At 46.0% G+C, this 19,212-nt stretch overlaps 1 protein-coding gene across 3 annotated transcripts in view; it reads left to right on the forward strand.

The window, feature by feature from the left end:
- The first annotated feature begins 261 nt into the window (after positions 1-261).
- Positions 262-19,212, forward strand: part of NSMCE1 (NSE1 component of SMC5/6 complex) — a 133,486-nt gene continuing 114,535 nt past the window's right edge. The window contains exon 1 of one of the 3 annotated variants that reach the window (XM_086940591.1): positions 262-417. The gene's annotated coding sequence lies outside the window, so the exon portion shown is untranslated. The remainder of the gene's footprint in view (positions 418-19,212) is intronic. The other 2 variants (XM_086940593.1, XM_086940592.1) reach the window with 2 other exon arrangements.

Below are 19,212 nucleotides of genomic sequence, written 5' to 3' on the forward strand. Positions count from 1 at the left end.
ACCACCGGTCTCCACCCTGGAAAACCTGAATTACAGTGACTTGACGATCAAGCACTGGAACACAACCAGATCAGAGGACAGCCTGGGGGACCCAGGCAGTGGTTATACAGACCGAAACACACTGGCTCCGCAGCCAATGAGCTAGTCAGAGTTTTGGCAGCACGTTCGGATTGGCTGAGGTACCGCCAAAGCTCCAATCCTAGGTCATTTCACTACTAGTCCCTCCCACTATATACTAATTCGCGGGATGTTTTCATTCGACCCGGAAGTACAGGCAAAGTGCACACTTGAATGAGTTGCAACGGACAGCATGTGTAGGCTGTGTTGAATTCACGTTTCGTTCAGGGTGCGTAGTTTACTGGCGCGGACATTGCTGAGGTCGCGGTCCTGAACTCCCTCATTGACATCGCTGCCTGGGTAATGAATACATATTTTCCTCTGGTTACTTCTCCATCTTCATATATTGTTTACAATCAAAGATAGTATGTGCAGGACCATGTAGGTCGCCTGCTTTTCCACGTAACTATATTGATATTATAAAGTTCCATAGTGTGTCGGTACCGAACAGTAAGCCCTGCCCAGATTTGATCAATGTTATTCACCAGTGCTTTAATGTTTAAATGAGCAGGTACTGGTAGCTGCTGAGTACCAGCACTTTCAGCATGTGTCCAATACACATTTTGGGAGCGCACTGGCACTGATCGGTAGGAACCAGGTACTCTGGGGTAGTAATTACCTGGACTTTTATGATTTAATTTCAGTCTTTGTTGCACGCTATGTACCTGCAGTCACTCCATGAGTTCAGCCCATTTCTACGGGTCAACTGTGAGCGGCCATCTATGCATCCTGCTGCAGACCTTTACTCCTGCTCTGCACATGACCATTTATACGCGCTCAACCAGGGCTTTAAGTGGGATGAAAAAACTGGGGGGTCTCTCAAAAGGGCGTGGCCACTAATTAGGGGCGTGACATTTAAACACTTGCGCAAAAAATCTTTGTTTAGTATAGTGTGCCGCCCAACTTGTATTTTGCTGTTTCTGTCATTGCATCCAGATATGTGATACAATAAGTAGCATCATACCTACAAGTAAGGACTATTGGCTTTGTCAATGGTTTTTAGATGCATAAGATAAATAAGCTGCAACTATGGCTCGTAACAGATAATATTGAAAAAGCTTCCAATTAAAGCCCTGGTGACCCTAACACAATGTTGCTGCTCCTGCGTTTCAGAAAGAGAAGGGAAATACAGAGAGAAAATGACTCTCTGAAGGATTTCCCTTCCCCCACAAAGCTCACCTGGCATGACATCATGCTGTAACTTCTCCATTAGTGAGAAGTGAGCAGTGTGGGCAGCGCACATCCATGTGCTTGTCTCGAAACGGGTCTCTATCTGGCTGTTTTGTGCCCTGGCACTTTTTTCCGGACTGCATTGACAGTAAACTGCTGTCTCTGCAGTCTGGAAAAAAACGGACAGCCTGTGCCAGGGCTCAAAACAGAGCCCGATAGAGACCCGTTTCGAAGCCTCTTTTAAAAAACTCCCGGTGCTCAGACCCCTTGAGACCCGGCCCACTTAAAGCACTGCGCTCAACCACAATCACATTTTCAGCTGTTCGCCAAATATTGTGGCTCAGCTGTAGCTCTCGTTCGCGCGTTGCCCATTCTACGCATCTATACGCGCATTCACAACGCTGCACTAGACGTCATACCCGTATTATCCACCACTTTCTTTCTTACTTGTGGCCAGGTTTGCTATTTTAAACGCGGTTTTAGAAGCAGTGATTGCCAAAGCAACAAAATGTAGCAGTGCAAGCAGAAAGTAGATCCGGTGGGAGTCCACGGTGACAAGAAACTAAGCCATTTTCTTCTGTTTTTACAGTGTGTATGTAAAGTGCTCTGATACCTACGGGTCAAGCTAGCGCTATATAGAACTTTTAAAATAAAAGAAAAGAACCAATAGAAACTCTGTGTAACAAATATGCAACTGGCAAAATATTCCGTTTGCAAACACTACATTGCAGGAGAATTCTTCAGATTCCCCGAATCAAGCAACGGGAGGTAGAGACGCAGGGCTCAAGTCGGGGTACCACGCGGGTGGACGGCGTCCCCCCACTTATTTTACCGGTTTGACGCTGTCCCCCCTGCCAAACAGCTGGACTTCACTCTTTGTCCTCTCTGGGACGAGGAGCTCACAGCACGCTGCTCACGCGCTGACTTCTCAGATGCAATCGCATCTAAGGGGTGAGCGATGGGAGGCAATGAGCCCGATGGTGCAAGCCACCTTTCGTGACGTCACATCCAGTCGTGACGTCACTTCCGGTGACAGCGTCCCCCTACTTCTTTTTTTAGGACTTGTGCCCTGTAGAGACGTATCCCTGTAGAAGGAAGAGAGGAAAATGCAGTTGAACTTTGTAGAATATCATAAAAGAAGAAAAAATAATTGTTTTATTCCACGTACATAATAACCTCTGAGGTATCCTAAAAGCAAAAGTAGTGACAGGTCGCCGCTGAAAAAATTAGACACAAGGCGCTGTTTTAGTGCTTGGATTGCTTAGCGCTTAGAAGTCCCACAAGTATGAAGGGTGCAATAGTTCTATAACTGCTTCTTCATAGCAGGCACCACAAGAGTGAAGTAGCACCTGTGCTGGAACTGAAATGGTAGCTGCAGCCTGGAAACCACTGCTGCAAATCCATCCGCAATCCGTGTGGTGTTGGAGTCTCTTCTAGGGCTCTGGAGGGCTTCACGGATTGAGCTAGAATGGACCACCTTCCACACGCTCTCTCTAGAGAAGGGGCCTTCAAACTGGGGGGCAGGTCCCCCTAAGGTAGCCTCAAGTGATCCTGTTGGGTGCCTGGCTCTGGTCAAAAGACATTTTTAAAATGGTAACAGAACTTAACTGCAATGTTTATATAGGTCTAGACCTATTTAAACATTGCCTATTTAATACAATAACTAAAAATTTAAGGGGACCCTAACCTTTTATTCCCGGCGGGTGAACATCACAAAGTTTAAAGACCCCTGTTCAGCAGTGAAACTCTCAGCCCAACACTCCAGAGAGCTGTGGCAGCAAGGCAGGGGTCCTGAGAATATGTAACATTCATTAGGGCCACATTCTAGGGGGCAATCTGCAATGTACACATAAACTACCGTAGCTTCATGATTTTCTACCCCATGGTGCGGCCAGCAGACTCCCCTCTTTCCTCTTCCTTTACGGTTGTTAGTCCTACAAATCTTTTTTCATCTAACTTTTATTTTTCACAAAGGTTTTTATATTGAATGAAATGACATTTTTTTTGTATCAATTAACAAAAATTGTTACAAAAAGTTTCCTATAAAATATCCTCAAAACTTGCTTACTACAGTTACAATTATTAACTGCTTTACAAATTTGATATACTGCATCCGCTAAAACAAATCCTGCGATGCAGGTCATGGACAGTAAAGACAGTAAAACCCATAAATCAATTGTGAAAAGAAAGAAAAGAATGCATACATACATTTTTTTTTTTTTTTAAAACAAGGGACTTTCCCCTGTGTGCAAACTTCACGAATCTGGCAAAATCATTTAAAATTTCCAGATAAAAAGGCATTCAAGGCAGACCTATTTTGGAACAACAATTTCAATAAAAATGCAGAGTACATAAATCGAGTGATGACGTGTAAATCAGAGTCTGGGCATATCAAATGAGCAGTCCTGAAGTTCTAAAGTGCAATGTGCATTACTTAAACGTTCTTTAACTTTATGTGTGAATTTCGCAAACCTAGCCAGGTCCATCGGGATCTCCAGGCTAAACAAAATTTTCATAGCATCATTTTAAGTAAGTGTCCCATATTTTAAAAACAATGGCCTCGGTTAAGTACGACGTGCATGTATCTAGCAATGGCATATGCAGACCAAGTGAACCATGGATTCCTCATGCTGATGACATAATCTGCAAGTGGTGATCTCCTCTAAGGATTTCCAGCGCATGTTAATCTTTTATCGGCAAGGCCATAAGCCTCACTGTTAACATTTGCTTTAAAATTATCTTATTTAACGCAGCATCGAGATATGGCTGCCTTAGCTGATCCAAAACACAAAACTTAGAACAAGGGTCCAAGGGCAAATTTAATGACCTAAACACTAGATACACGCCCCCACTACTATCAACATTAACAAAAAGTATCTAGGGGTCAGAAAGATAAGAGACTCAACTCGCAAGTTATCCTCAACAAAACCAAATCGTGATTTCTAAAAATGTGGAGACCAAGTGCTCAATTATATGAAAAAATGCACGTGGGCGACAAACCTCAAGGGTAGGTAAATTTTCCCATCAGATGCCAATCTGTACCGCCCTTTTTAACATCATCTGGGTTCTCCTTGCCCAGGAGAGAATGTGTCCATGGTCTAATGGTGTGATAGAGACTGTGAAACCCAGTTACTAGTGTGATCACAAATGGGTGGTGCAGATATAAAATAGATGTAATTAGGCAACTGAAAAGCAGTGCAAGTGATGTGAGTGGTGATAGGATAAAATTGGATCAAGCTGAGTAGAAATCTGATTTTTAATGTATTTCACTCAGCTCCTCCAAACCTAAAATTATGTGAAAAAGAAGGACAACAGATTTAACATAATATCTGTTCAGCAATGGAGGTCGACATGTTTCTGCATGAGTGGCTAATATGCTACAGCTTTCGTCAGGACCTAGAATGTTGCTACTGCCGCCAGTGAATAAAGTGAAAGGAAAAATAAAATTAAATGTATATCACCTGGTATATCAGGCTAGATAATCCACAACATTCAAGTATTTGTGGTGATGGCGCTTCACCCCACCTGGCTGCAGCTCAGGTTTAGAGGAGCACTGCTCTGTCCGTCGGTGTCTCCCAGCGTTCCTCTGCGCTGACTGGGGAGGCCATCTCCACAAACTTTATTTTTCCTTTCACTTTATTCACTGACGGCAGTAGCAACATTCGAGGTCCTGACGAAAGCTGTGGCATATTAGCCACTCATGCAGAAACATATTCAGTTTCCAGCAATACATTACCTTCGTCGCGACAGGCGCATGATTCATTGCTGTTTTCTCTGAGCTTTGCCATTGGGCTGAATTAACTTCAAGATTCTATTAACCCTTCTCCACCGCATTCTCCTATTTATGACTGACTAGTATCCCCTCCTTCGCGGCTGTACACTTTTCGGCTCATCTGAAAGCTGTTTTTACCTAATAAAACATGCATATCATGCAATGGAACTGGCTGAAAACGTCAGTGGCAGTTATGCTGAGATCGATTAAGGCGCCTCTTCTTTTCCGCGGAACATATGAATATAGCCGTGATTGTTTTCTCTTGCAAGAGATTTTGTATTCGTTTAATAGTCCCTAAAATCTTCCCAGTTAATATGAATTAAACTGTGATTTACGCAAAATTAATATATGCTAGAGTGACGCCAAGACTTAAATGACATTGTAAGCAACCATGTAACACATTTTCCACGTTTTAGGTTTATGGAAAGAAAACGGATTTACTACTCTACAGAAAGGAGCTGGAAGAGTCACGGCATTCTTGCATTCCTTACGGGCCACATGACACCCTATTGCTTAACTCCCCTCTGCCCGCCCGCCCGACCTCCCTGGATGTTCCAGCTGCAGGGGAGGGGGCTCTCTGCTCCTGCAGGCTTCTGCTGTCTCCCGGTCCCTTTCTCCAGTACTTTCAATGGAGAATTTGCAGTGTATGTACCTGCTGTGAGCTCAACCGCTGGCAGTGCTTGCCTTATCAATAACATTGCCAGACAGTGCTGGTAGAGCGGCGTACGTATGGTTCCCGAGAAATCGCAATCTTCTTTAAATAGTTGACCTGGTAGTTCGTTAGGGCCTGGTGCCCCCTCCTTTCTAATGTTTTTTTAGGATTGTTGTCACGCGATGCCCTACGACCAAGGCTTCTGATGTTACCTCCATGTTTAGTTAAATTTTATTTATTTTATTTGAAAAGTTTTATATTGCGCTGGCTAGACCCGGAGGTATCAGAGCGCTTTACATGAGTATCAGACCATAGTTGCAGGTTACATCGTTACAAAGGTTACACAGTTATTAGAGCATCGCTACATATTTACATGTTTTTTTTTTAAAGAATTTTTATTGTTTTCTGTAGCATGCATGACTTTCAAATGTTCATCTCTTTTACAGCCATTACGCAGATGGCCCATCAATCATTGTATATGTCATTTAAAGTCACTTAACTGAGTTCTTCCCCAACAGTCCTAATCCCCCTCCCCACTACCTCCACCCCCTGTCAGTGTGCCCAATCTATCTGGCCCAATCAATAGTTACCGAACCATCCTGTCTCCCAACCCATCCAACAGGGGAGAAGAAAGTAAAAAAATAAAATAAAAAATAAAGGAAAAACAAACAGGATGTTCCGTTGATTAAGTATATGTTCCTTGCATAACAGCACTATCACTCGAGTACCACTAAGCCTGGAATGTGCAATACGGCCTCTCCTGGCAGTGCTACTTGGTACTCCATTCCTCACTATGCTTCTTATGAGTTTGCTACCCTCGCTCTCTCCCCTTGATCTGACTCTACATCGTCTTCCTCCTCCTCATCATCCCTGGTAGGTATTTGGAGTTCTGTCACCAAAGCCCCCCAAGCCCTCGCTGCCTCTAATGCCTTTTCATTAGCAGCGCGCCTAGCTAGTTGCAAATGAAGTGTCCCTTCGCTACCAGCCCAGTTTAAAAAAACTTGCTCTCCATCTCAGATAATTAGGCCCTGCCTTCGACTTCCAGTGCATAGTAAACTCTCTTTTCGCCATTATTAACCCTAAATCATAAAACATACTAGTAATCTTAGTGCTGGGGGTATGTGGGAACCAGAGTAATAGGCAAGTCCCCATCTCCGCCTCTATTGTGCGTCCTGTTGCCTGATTTTAACATGTTACCACCTCCTCCCTGTATGTCCCCAACCCCGTGCAAGTCCAGAACATGTGACTGAAATCAGCTCCGTTGGCGTTACATCTTGGGCACGGTGATTGGGAGCACCCGAAATACTGTAATATTTTAACCGGCGTCAAATAGGCCCTATGTAACGTAAAGAATTGAACTAATTGGAACCTGGCATTGCGCATACCCGTCCAAGCACGCCGTAGCAATTGAGGCCACGTCGCCTCCGGTATGGGTTTACCAATATCTGCTTCCCATTTACCTTTCAGAGCATCAAGGGGAGGAAGCCGCTCAGTCTACAGTCGCCTATAGAGGCATGTGATAGCCTTAAACGGCCCTGCTGCCATGGTTACATATTGGCAGCCCAATGAAGTCGGGGTTCCAATAACCCCATCCTCCACTGCCATTGAATTCCTGCTATGAAGGCGGCGTGCAACAAATAGTCACCCTGTGGCAGCTCAAAAGTGCTCTGCAAGTCTTGAAATGATAACAGAGCTCCTGCTCATTTCTGGCTCCGGTTCCAGCATGAGCGGAGAGTGCGTTCCTCAGGAGTAAGCTGGTCGAGACTAATCTTCTGTTGGAGGACTATAAAGGACAATACATGTCGCGGAATCACTCTACCCTGTGATCCTTCTGGGCCGCTAAACTCTCGGGCCACTGTAGCTGCGCCGCCATATAATACCATTCAAAATCGGGGACCGCTAGTCCCCCCTCTGCTCTCGGCCGCATCAGGGTATTTAGTGCAACCCGCCTTCTACCCGAACCCCAGATAAACCCTGTGATGAAGGCCCTAAGCCTCTGGAAGAAGGACGCCGGGATCCACACAGGTAGCGTACGAAAGAAGTAGAGCAAACGTGGAAGCGCCACCATCTTCAACAATGCCACCCTCCCTGCCACTGACAGGGGAAGGGTGCGCCAGAAATCCATGCTGCTCCGGAGCCCCCTCATCGCCCCGCCCACGTTGCCAACCAAGAGGTCGGGTTAAGTGTGATAAATTCGGGTAACCAGGGTAAGGTAAACATTGAGGCTCCCATCGTATATCCCCCACAGTCAGAGGCACCTGGTCCCCCAGAGCCAAAGGGAACAAACAGGTCTTACCCCAATTCACCTTTAACCCTGAGAGAAGGCCGAACTCCCGAAGCAGAACTCTGGCACCCTGTAGAGAGCCATCTTCATCCGCCAGATACTGCAGTAAATCGTCCGCATACAGGGAGATGTAGTGGACCTCCCCCCGTAGCGATAAGCCTTCATAAGTCCGTCCCAGTCTAGCATGTGCCGCCAGCGGCTCAATCGCCAGGACAAACAATAACGGTGATAAGGAACAACCCTGGCGGGTACCCCTCTCTACCTGATACGCCGCTGAGATGGCAAACCCCGTTCGGACCCGAGCTGTAGCAGAGTTGTATAACAGTTGAGTCCACCGTACAAACTGATCCCCCCAGGCCAAATTCCCTCAACACTTGAAACAAATATGGCCATTCCACGCTGTCGAAGGCCTTCTCAATGTCGACCGATACCACCACTGCGCCCGGCGTCCGATCGTGTCCATCTCTCATAACCCTAATCAGCCGACGTATACACGTCGCTGTGTTCCTGGTGGGGATGAGACCCGCTTGATCCGGGTGTACCAAAGCACTCGTGTCCCAAAAGACGCGTTGCAAGAATCTTACTTAGAATTTTGTAATCGACCGTGAGCATTGAGAGAAGCTGATTGAGAGCAAGGATCCCCACCTCGCTTTAACAGCGGCACTATGATCGCTTCTCTAGTAGTCGATGGCAACCTACCCAATTCCCATGCCTCTCTATACACCGACTGCAAATGCGGTGCCAGGAAGTCCACAAAAGCCACATAAAACTCCACAGGGAGGCCATCAGCTCCTGGCGTCTTCCACCTAGCCATATGCTTAATCGCTGTTCGGATCTCTCCTAACAAGATTTCCTCTCCCAGCTTGTTCCCTTGTTCAGGGTCTAACCGTGGGAGTTGCGCTGTCGATAGGAAGTCAATGATTTCATCTGGCAGATCCCGCATCGTGCTCTGGTAGAGCGATGTGTAGTAGATCAGGAACTGATCATTAATCTCCTTCTGTGAATGTATGTCGGGATTGAAAGCAGCGCAAGAACACGCACGCGCCACTAACCTGACTCCTATGGCCAGTAAAGACGATAAGACGATAGTCCTCCCAACTCCCTTCCGCACAACACCCAACAATGGAAATATAACCACTAATCGAGCCTGTACAGAAAGGGGCCGTGAGGTGGAATGGCAAATGGGGTATATGGTGCTCACGGTAATCTCTGGTTTGGACTACCCCCAAAGACACCGGTATTACGACACTGCAGGAGGAGGAGAAGACAGAGAGCAGAATATCAGTATCACAAGCTACAATTGCCTGAACTTCATTCCCCTCTTGCACTAGACTCACCGATTCTTCCACCCTTAATTGCCTTGAATAATCCAGAAAATACTCGTAACAAGGTGATGGGGAATCGTGCCAAATAGTATTGAGAAGTTATCTCCACTTCTCTTTCTTTCTACACCTCAGTTTGCTTATTTTAGTTGCCATGGGGATTTCTAATACGAGGTGTTATCTAGGTACATCTCGTAGTGACCACAATGCTTCTTGTGGTCAACAATAGTTCCAGAAAGTAGAAAGGTAGGCTCCAGTAAAAACTGGTAATGACAAAAATACTAAACCCCAGGGTACATGACACAAGATGTGCACTCCGCACATATGAAACAGAAACGGTTATCAAATGAAAAAAGACGTAGGAGGCGAGCCAGCACTCCACAGGTATACTTGCAGTACAGGATGCGGCTTGTGTCAGCTGAAAACACAGGAACTCTGACCTAGCAGGCTCTTCGTCGGCGCAGGCTGACAGCACAGGAACTCTGACCTCGCAGGCTCTTCGTCGGCGCAGGCTGACAGCACAGGAACTCTGACCTCGCAGGCTCTTCGTCGGCGCAGGCTGACAGCACAGGAACTCTGACCTCGCAGGCTCTTCGACGGCGCAGGCTGACAGCAATCCAAGAACTCTGGCGGAAAACACACCATCCAACTTGGTGAACACCTGGATACGAATTGACAAGCACTGTTCCGTTCTCCGGGAGGAGTCTAAATAGAGTCCACCCATCGACCCGATCTCCAGTGCCGCATGGCCTTCTGGGACATGTAGTTTTTCCGTAATGGACGCTGAACACTGAGTCTCTGTCTCCCCGCTGCGCCGGCCTTGGCGATCGCTACAATGTACTAGTTCCCCAGCCGCCGTAGTCAGCAATAAAATCGGAGTACGGTTCCCACTCTGTCCCTCTCTGCATGAGCCCGTACCATGTAAAATAAGACACGACGCAGATATGGGCATAGCTGACAACACAGTACCAGATCTGCCATCAAGGATCCCTGAAGGAGCAGTACACAATCCTTATATTTCCAATGTTAATAATTACCAAGGATTGGTAATGATCCACTGTACATTCAGTCCCTGTTTAACAGAATCAAGGAAGAATATCCAGAAACACTTGCGTTGTTTCCGCGAAATATCCATGGGGGTGCCAACACTCCCCTTTACCTTTTCTAAGATGCCCCACCGAACATCTTTTTCGGAATGACTTTTTTCAAGGAAGTGTCTAACAAGAGGTGCTTCCATACAACTGTTACGAATGGCAGATTTGTGTTCGCTAAGGCGAACACGAAATTCACGTCCTGTTTCACCAATATAGAGGTCAAGATGGAGCTTCTTCAGATGTCGGCGCAGAGCAAAGAGCACACGCACACTGGAGCAAGAGGTGCACAAGAGCAGGAGCAGGGCAACCTAGTTGGGGCGCCTCCGCGGATGCACCTGGGCACTACACTCTGTTGCCTCCAGTAGGGAGACCATGCTCCTACTCGTGGCACCCGACTCCTGACACTCGTCGAGCCCTGCTCCTGTGTGGGGGAACCCCCGCTGCAGACCACAAACCGCAGCCTACACCCCCCGGCACAACAACACAGTGGTTTTCTTCAGCGGAGTGGGAACAGCGGCGTTCTCAGTCAGCCAATTCTATTTCAACACAGGTTGAATTGTTCACCTGTTTTTTTTTTTACATTTATTTTATTTTTCCAAATTTTCCATGAGAAAAACATATCTTCTGTGAGTTTGTGTAAAACAACTCTAGCTGCCTGTGGATGGAACTAAATCCCACACTTCTTCCAAAGACTTCTATAATCCAGTGGGCGTGTGGACCTCCTCTAGCAAAAAGCAAGCCTCTACGGCGTTTATCCCCCTTGCACTGGACTTTTGTCTACTGAAGGTTGATCAGGTTGAAGTCTCACTCTGTAAGGTGTTCAGAAAAGTTCTATTTCTTTGCTTGCTACGTGTTCCCTTGAGTGTAATCTGGAGACATCCAGTCGCTTCTCCTTGCTTACTTATCTATACTCCCTTACGTACTCTCCCAGGTAAACATTAATAACCAATAAAAGGGTGACGATATCATAGCCATTAATTAATCACAGCTACTTTCGTAATATTGTTCAAGATAACATAATTATTTCAACATTTGATTTTTTTTTTTGCTACAGGTCTATGTAAAGTAGATACCAACATAAAATGTTAAATGTTAAAATAATTTTTGTAACTAATATCAAGTTTGTCAATATTTGTCCTCGCTAACATTCAATTGTTGTACAATCTAATTACATTTCTGTGAGTCATAATGTACGTTTTTCAACCAATTTATAGTGTCCCAGGGAGTAAATATTGAAGTGCACGTAGACCTGATTTTAGCTTATTGTGTTGCGGCCATAATTTTTTAATAGACCATCAAAAAACTGAATTTGTGTCCCAAAAAGTAAATGTCACCCAAAATAAAGTCCATAATTATTTTGTTTCTTTTATGGTGAGTTAGCCTCTTAGCAAATGTCAATTTCTTTCGACCTGTAGAAAACATTTGACGCCCCTTTAGGACGATCCCAAGGACCTTTTATTTTACACGAGACTAAATGGATACTTTGGGGGTACCCAAATTAGTCTGTAAAGCTCTGGGGAGCCCTGATTATGTATCGTCAGGGAAAGAGTTGTGTATAGGGCCTAGTCTGGCAACTGAAAGAAAAGGTTGCCTGTGCCGATGCGTTTTTGGCTGTGGAGATAGCTGGGCTAAAAAATCCATTGTGTGTCTGGCAACTTGGAACAGTACCTAATTTATAGTGCTCGAGATCCTAATGTGATGGTTTCAATGCGGAAAAGTAGATTTGTCAAACGTACCCCTTTGTGTGTTCATAAACCTACTTAAGTCATGGTTTTTGTAGCGCTTGTGCTCATAGTGGTAAATCTCCTTGCATGTTCTGCAGGCACTACTGATAGAGCGCGCAGGTCACCCAACTAGGATTTTACCAAATACTCACCTGGGCCCCTAATCCAAAGTCGTATACCTTATCATTTATTCAGATAACCCACGCTCTACAACCAATGTATTTTAATTTTCTCACTAATTCCTATTATCATTGACTTACCAATCGTAAGACCACGATGAATCAAGGAGTTAAATAAAGAAAGGCACTCAAAAATACTAAAACCTTTGCATTTGTATAATAACCACAGACTCGGGGTAGGTTCAAACTCTTTATCTAATCATCATCAAAATTCATCAGCCATAAATGGAAAGCGATTTAAACTATCAATAACCAAGATTAGAAACAGTGTATAGCAATGTTAAAGATAGATTATGCCAACCATTTATCAAACTTGAAATAAAGGGAAGGTAAGAACAAGGAACATGCTATTTCGAGAAAACAGTCTTTCACACTTTACTAAAGGAAGGTAAAGAAAGGGAACATACTAAACCCAAGAACTTTCACAACTGTTGACAGTTTGGAAAAAGAGAACTCGATATGCAAAAAATAAAACTTAGATTTAGCACATAACTACAGGGAAGGTAAGAATTGGAACACTCTATAGATTCGAATAATCAAGCTTAACTTCTTAAAGGGAGGGTAAGAAAAGGAACATATACTATCATGGAAAACATTTAGCATTGACTAAAAGGTGGGTCGAAAAATGGAACACGCTAATTAGACCCCCCAGGATATAGCGGCATGGATTAGTAAATTTAGCGGCACAAAAATGGAAACATAGATATCTTAGTTTTTTTAGTTATTTAACAACATGAAGCTATGTATATTTGGTTTATTTACAATGTAGACACTTTGTTTCGCTCGAAAAGCATGTACAGATTGTGAGAAGTTGGCCTGATATGCAGTGTTTCCAATTCTGGAACCACTTGGTATCATTCCAAACAAACCTTAAAGATGTCTGGTTGTAAGTCAACCTTGTTGGACAAGCTATCCTAGTGGTAGCATGGACTAAGCAGCCTTAAAGGCTAAACTTAAGAGGTCGTGTTAAGCGAGCTGTTTTACCACATACAATCCTGCAATCAAATGAAAGGACACCACACAAGTATATATTATAAAAATATATGTGTTTATTTCTAAATTAATCCCCAGTACTCTTTATGAGCAATGGGGCACAAGCGTTAAATCAAAAGCACAGTATAACATACAAAGTTGCACAATTTTGGATGAGGGCCGGTGGCCACTCAAACCATATACTAAAAAAGTGGTATAAGAGATACCAATGGAACAGTGGTTAGGCCTAGGGCCTAGAGAATCGCTGGGAGCAGTCAGGACTAGCAATGCTGAAGTCGGGAGTAGCCCACGGGATTCGGGTGCAGCACGGAAAGTGCGGCTTGCATTAATGCAATGTCAATGGTGCGTAAAAGTTACACAAAGTTAGTTAAAGGGCACTTCCGCTGAACCTAGAGGAACAAAACTTAAGACACAGACCCTAGAGGTGTGTACCAACGTGGGCACACCGGCGTTGCAATGTTACCTCACCCACAGGAAGTGGGTGCACAGGGTCGAAGTGGCGTCGGGTTTTGACACGCAGGTTCTTGGCGCTTGAAGCTGAAGATGCTGCAGGCGATGTGAAGGTGAAGTGTCCGGTGGATCCAAGGGTGGATCTGAAATGGTGAAGACCTGAAAGCAGAGGGGACAATGTTTAAAGTCACTGACCAGTGACCACAGTGGAACCAGATTGGAACCAGGCAAAGTCGGGCGCAAACAGGTGATGAGGTGTTGCTTCTCTCTGCAGCCACGTGGACACAAAGAGGTCAAGGACGTCCAGGAGTCGATCACAAACTGTCCCTCGGAGGCTCTAGCTGATGGCGGTGTCGGCAACTCGATTGAAGCAAACAAGCCTTGGCTAATGCAAGCCACGGGGAAAGTGAAAAAGGCTTATTACTCAGACCAGCAAGGTCAGAGCGGGTACTCCTTTCTACAGGAGCGAGGGCAGGTCTGGAGCAACCAGACCCACAGTGTAAATCGTAGGTTTTGTCGCCAAGATGGCCGCTGACCACGTGACAAGCGGCCGGGATGGCGAGTCGAGTGGCACAAAACAAAAGGGCCCCACGCAGATCGTGGAGATGCTGGAGGGCTGATCTTTGGTGCAAATGCTGCTCGGTTGTGGGGCTTCTTAAACCCCAAAGCACAGAGTCGAGGGTGCCTCGGGTGCTGCGCAGTCAGCGTCTCAGGGATCTGTCAAGATGTCCGCTCCCACGTCTCTCGATGCCTCCACGGGTCCCTTCTTTGCAGGGACTGTGGATCGGGCTGGGAGAAGTCAGAGAAGCTGGGTCTTGTCAGGCTCTGCACTCGGGCTCCGGCGGGAGGCGGCGGCAAAGCAGACGTCGAGGTGCTGGGTGTTGCCTGTGTTCACAGGGTGGCCCCTCCTAGGCCACAAGGGAGATGCTCTTCAGTCTTCTGTTCATCAGAATGTCGAAGTCCAGTCGTCTTCTTAGTTTAAAGGTGATTTCAGGATGATCTGAGTTGTATTGGCACTGCTCCCACTCTTATTCCAATCTGAGGGGTGGATCTCCTGCTAGGTCCCTCCCTATGGGTGGGACCAGGAAGGGGGTGGTTACACCCCCTTTCCTTTGTCCAGGTCGCCCTGGAGCTGGGGCTGGGATGCCCCAGAACCGGTTTGACCGGATTATGCAAGGGGAAGCCTTGTGCTCCCCAGGCACTGTCTGGTTTCTTTCAAACCTCCCTGCTACAATCCACTATCTCCTGTCTGGGGTGGTGTGACACCTCCCTGTGACAGGAAATCCTTTGTCCAGGCCTCCTCTGCTGAGTTTCGGTCAGCAGCAGGAGGTCAGACATGTGTCTGTGGCAGAAGCATCCATTTTGCGGATCTGAGGCTCTTTTAAAAATCAACCGTGTTTTAGCAAAAGTAACATGTCGTCCCCTCTAGAGGGGTGGAATGCTACCCCCGTCGCCAGGACTGGCGAGGGGGTAGGATTCCAATTCGTATGACACCTTACACGACATGCTTTGATAAAGCCAAACCAAAGTTAACATATAACCGCGAGGATTATAATGCACTTAATAGTATATGGTTTGGCATTATCCCGGAACAGCTAAGGGAATTGGTCCCGACAGCTGCAGACAGGCTCAGCTCATGCTAGAGCACCATCTCACATTAAACCAGGCACTCTGCCTTCAGGATTGTTAAGGCCTGCCATAGGAGTGGCTCACAGGTTTATATGTGTCCAGATAGGTTTAGGCATACTATATCTAAGCAAGGGGTGATTACACCACCTTCCCCCAGCTGAGTGATCAGCCAGTTGTGTCAATTTTAGATAGCCAGCCAGGGGTGGCAAAAGATATGCTTCAGCCCCTGGTAGGCCTTGGATGCACCTATGCCCTGGGCACCTATAGTGCTCTGTACAGGGGCTGATAAGGTGACCCAAGCCAATCTAGGTATGCACCTAGGGTACATGGAATCCATTTTACAGAGAGAGCAGATAGCCTGGGGCCCCGATTAGCAGGGAACCAGGCCAACTAAGTCGAAAACCAGCTAAACACAAGGCAAAAAATCTGGGGTAACCATAGTCAGGTAGCCACCTTCCTACACAGATATTCGAGTGTATCTCTGGATATGGTTTGGGAATTCTCAACATGTGTCAAATCCTGGTGCTGGTCGTGGGGAAATGAAGTGGTGAAGTATTCCAGGGGCGTGACGTCATTGGACAGTCCGCACCATTGGTCTCTTGAAGTGCGTGCTCTGCTTGTTGTCGAACCAGACCTGGAGTAGGTGATGGCGTGACCGAGCGAGATGTCAAATGCAGAGTTCACCCGAGTCCACCGTGATGCACACCCTTTAGCTCACGGCCCTACTTATGCCTCGTCGTGGTGGACGGTCAGGCGCGCAACACCCATTGGGCGCACGGGGCTTTAGTCCCCCCCCCACCCCCATCGTGTGTGTCAGCCCGGCCTGACACGTCTTCATGGGCTATCCGGTGATAGTATCAACTCATTTATGGTTACAATATGCCAGCAGTAAATGTTTTTGTACTTGTATAGCGCACAGCTACCCGCAGTGGGTTTCCCGGCGCTTGTACGAATACCGCAAGGGAACCCTTCCTGGCTTTCCCTGTGAAGCGTCCACTCCTGGGCACCCCCATGGTGCAGACCAGGCATCCCTCGCGTTGTGGGGGCCTTTGTGGAGACTATGCAAGCTATTGCCCAGAGTTGCAGCGTGGGACCCATGATCAGAACAGGCACTGAGACGAGAATATCCGGTCAGGGGAATTTACGAGCCCGAGACCCGCCGGGGCAGGAATCGAACCCTGGTCCCTGGCCAGAGCTCTGCATCGAGGTCTGCCTGCTCTAACCATTGAGCCACACTTCTCCACCAGTGCACCTGGACTGCCTAGCGTAAACCATATAATCTGACAATTTGCCTGTCCAGTCCCCTTTCTAGACTTATATTTGATAACACACAAGAGATGTAGACCATAGATTTATAACAGTATTTCGAGAGTGTATTATATTTGTGTGCATCTCACCTGTGGCATTTTTTCTATGCAATACATATGTTCCCTTTTAAAAGCCTTTTGCTCGTTTGTTAGCACTCCCGAATTCAGGCTGATAAGGACCAAAGGCAATGTGAAACTAAAGGAGCAACTAATAACTCGAAAAGGCCCACCTTTCCGTAGTCCGGGATGTGACTTTTCACACAGACGACGCGAGACTTGGAGACTTTGACATTTCTCTTGGAACCTGGCGTCAGTGCCTGGGATTAGCCTATGCTGTCTCCTTCCTGTTCCTGGAGAATAGAATAAAAGGCATTGTTTGTTTTGCCGTCTCCCGGTAGAGACACTTTTTTGAAAATATCGCGTCCAATATGGTTATTATCGCGGCCATCGCGGTAATCTGCCGATTTCGCAATTTTTTTCGTGAATCGCAAAATCGCAATGAACTGGAGGGGCTGGCTAATAGACAGTAATACATGAAAATAACTCATTTACCAAGGGACGAGGAAGAAAAGGAACATATGAAATCAAAGCTTTGCAAATTTCAGGGAAGGGAAAAAAAGGACGCAAATTAGAAAGACAATATCCCACACAGCTTTATATTTACCTAGGATAGTGTGAAGACCAACCCTGGCCACGGGTCATTTGGAAAGGACAGGAGAAACCCCAAAGACTTCAGTGCCAGTAGGCGAGCAGGTGCAGATCATGGAAAATCAGGACAGGATAACCCCAGAATTTGGATCAGGACCGAACCACCAAAGGTTAAGACCAGCACCCGCAGTTTCGGTTGCAACGCCTGCTCTACTCCCTCTCTGCAAGGAATCAGCCAAAACCCCGATTGGGTTACAGCTTTCACCAACAAAGTGCTTCGCCAGCACTTTCACTTCCCATAAACCCTGATTCAGTTCTCGAACCTCCCGACAGCGTGCTCCGCAGCTCTCTGCTCTTAGTCACCTATTGAGTGCGTTGGGTCAGTGACAGGTCAGCTATTCAGCCAAGTCGGACAATTTCTCTAGCTAAACCTATGCTAATTATACTGGTTTTCTGGTCAGTGTACCACCCCCCCAATATTGGAAGTGTAAGGATCCCCAATTTTGATTGGACAAAGGAAGAGGACAGGTCATCACACCACCTAAATTTTAGACTTTCTCCGTCTCCTTATTCAAATTTATGTTCACACCCATCAAATTCATGTTCCCATGCTGATTTCTTCTTCCTAACAATGGATGTTCTATTGACGATTACTTTGTATATAATTTATAGTTCGTTAGGTCAGCTTCCCAGGAGCATCTTCTAGTCAGTCAGCTCCTTGGCAATAGTCCAAAGGTCACTTGTTCTTGAGACTGGAGAATCTCGCGCAGCCTCAGTTTCAACCAAGATGGAGTACAGCATTACGAGACAGACCAAGTTTCAAGGTGCAACATGAAATGGAAAATAAACCGTTTTTAGAACACAGAATAAATTATTACACTGTATACCATGAATTTCTACACTATGCCCAATACTTTATAATAAACTATAGCATTAGGATTAAGCAAACCAACAGTTTAGCAAAAGCAGCAGTGCAAGCCTCTCGCACGTGAGAACACAGAGCAGCCATATTAATACTAGTGCGCAGATGCGACAGTCTTCCCCCCAAAACTGCAAGTACATCATGTCACGTGGGTATGACAGACACATGCGCAGTAGGAATTCCCGCGTAGCAGCAGCCATTTTATTTGCAACCGTAATGGGATTAGAAAACACATAAGCAAGCTTCTCTCGGATACCCGATGTCAAAGGGAAAAGAAAAGAATTAGTAAGACGAACATGTTGATTATACAGTTAGGGTTATTCGAGGCTCATGATACAAGCAAGTCGCTTTTCGTGCAAATCCTTGCTCCATCACTACCGTCCTGATGTACTATGATCATTCACAAACCAGGGACGTGAAATTTGCTCACCAGCTTGCAAATAGGGATGTGACTTGTCATTCAGCCGATACACTAATAGCTCGCAATGCAAATTGTAAATTCGTAGGGAATCTCAAAACTGCCCGACTACAGAATATGAATTGGGCAGATCGCAATTTGTGACTGCAGATGCCGGGATGGTGCCCTGCAAGAGACAGCAGCCATCTATCCCTGCATTTGCTCTCTGAAATAGGGAAACTGCCATTAAACATTATCCGTTTGGGAAAATATCAGAGAGACCTGAATGTGGTTCCCATAACCCCTGCCTGCTCCCTCCTCCAGTACAGATGAAAACATTCACAAATGGGACACCTTCCCCTTTCGAATCAGTTACCACCCTAACCTGGGTGTCAGTAACTCAGCAATGGTGTGGTCATGAACCATTGATTCATCTCTCTCTATCCGAAACAGGAGGGGGGGGCCCCACTTTACACCCTTTCATATTTGAGATTCAAAAAGGATCACAAAAGCCTTGTTACATTAGGAAAAAACATTTCGTGGTCTGAAACA

Source organism: Lissotriton vulgaris, chromosome 10 (genome assembly GCF_964263255.1).
Source record: "Lissotriton vulgaris chromosome 10, aLisVul1.2, whole genome shotgun sequence".
In the NCBI taxonomy this organism is placed as follows: Eukaryota; Metazoa; Chordata; class Amphibia; order Caudata; family Salamandridae; genus Lissotriton; species Lissotriton vulgaris.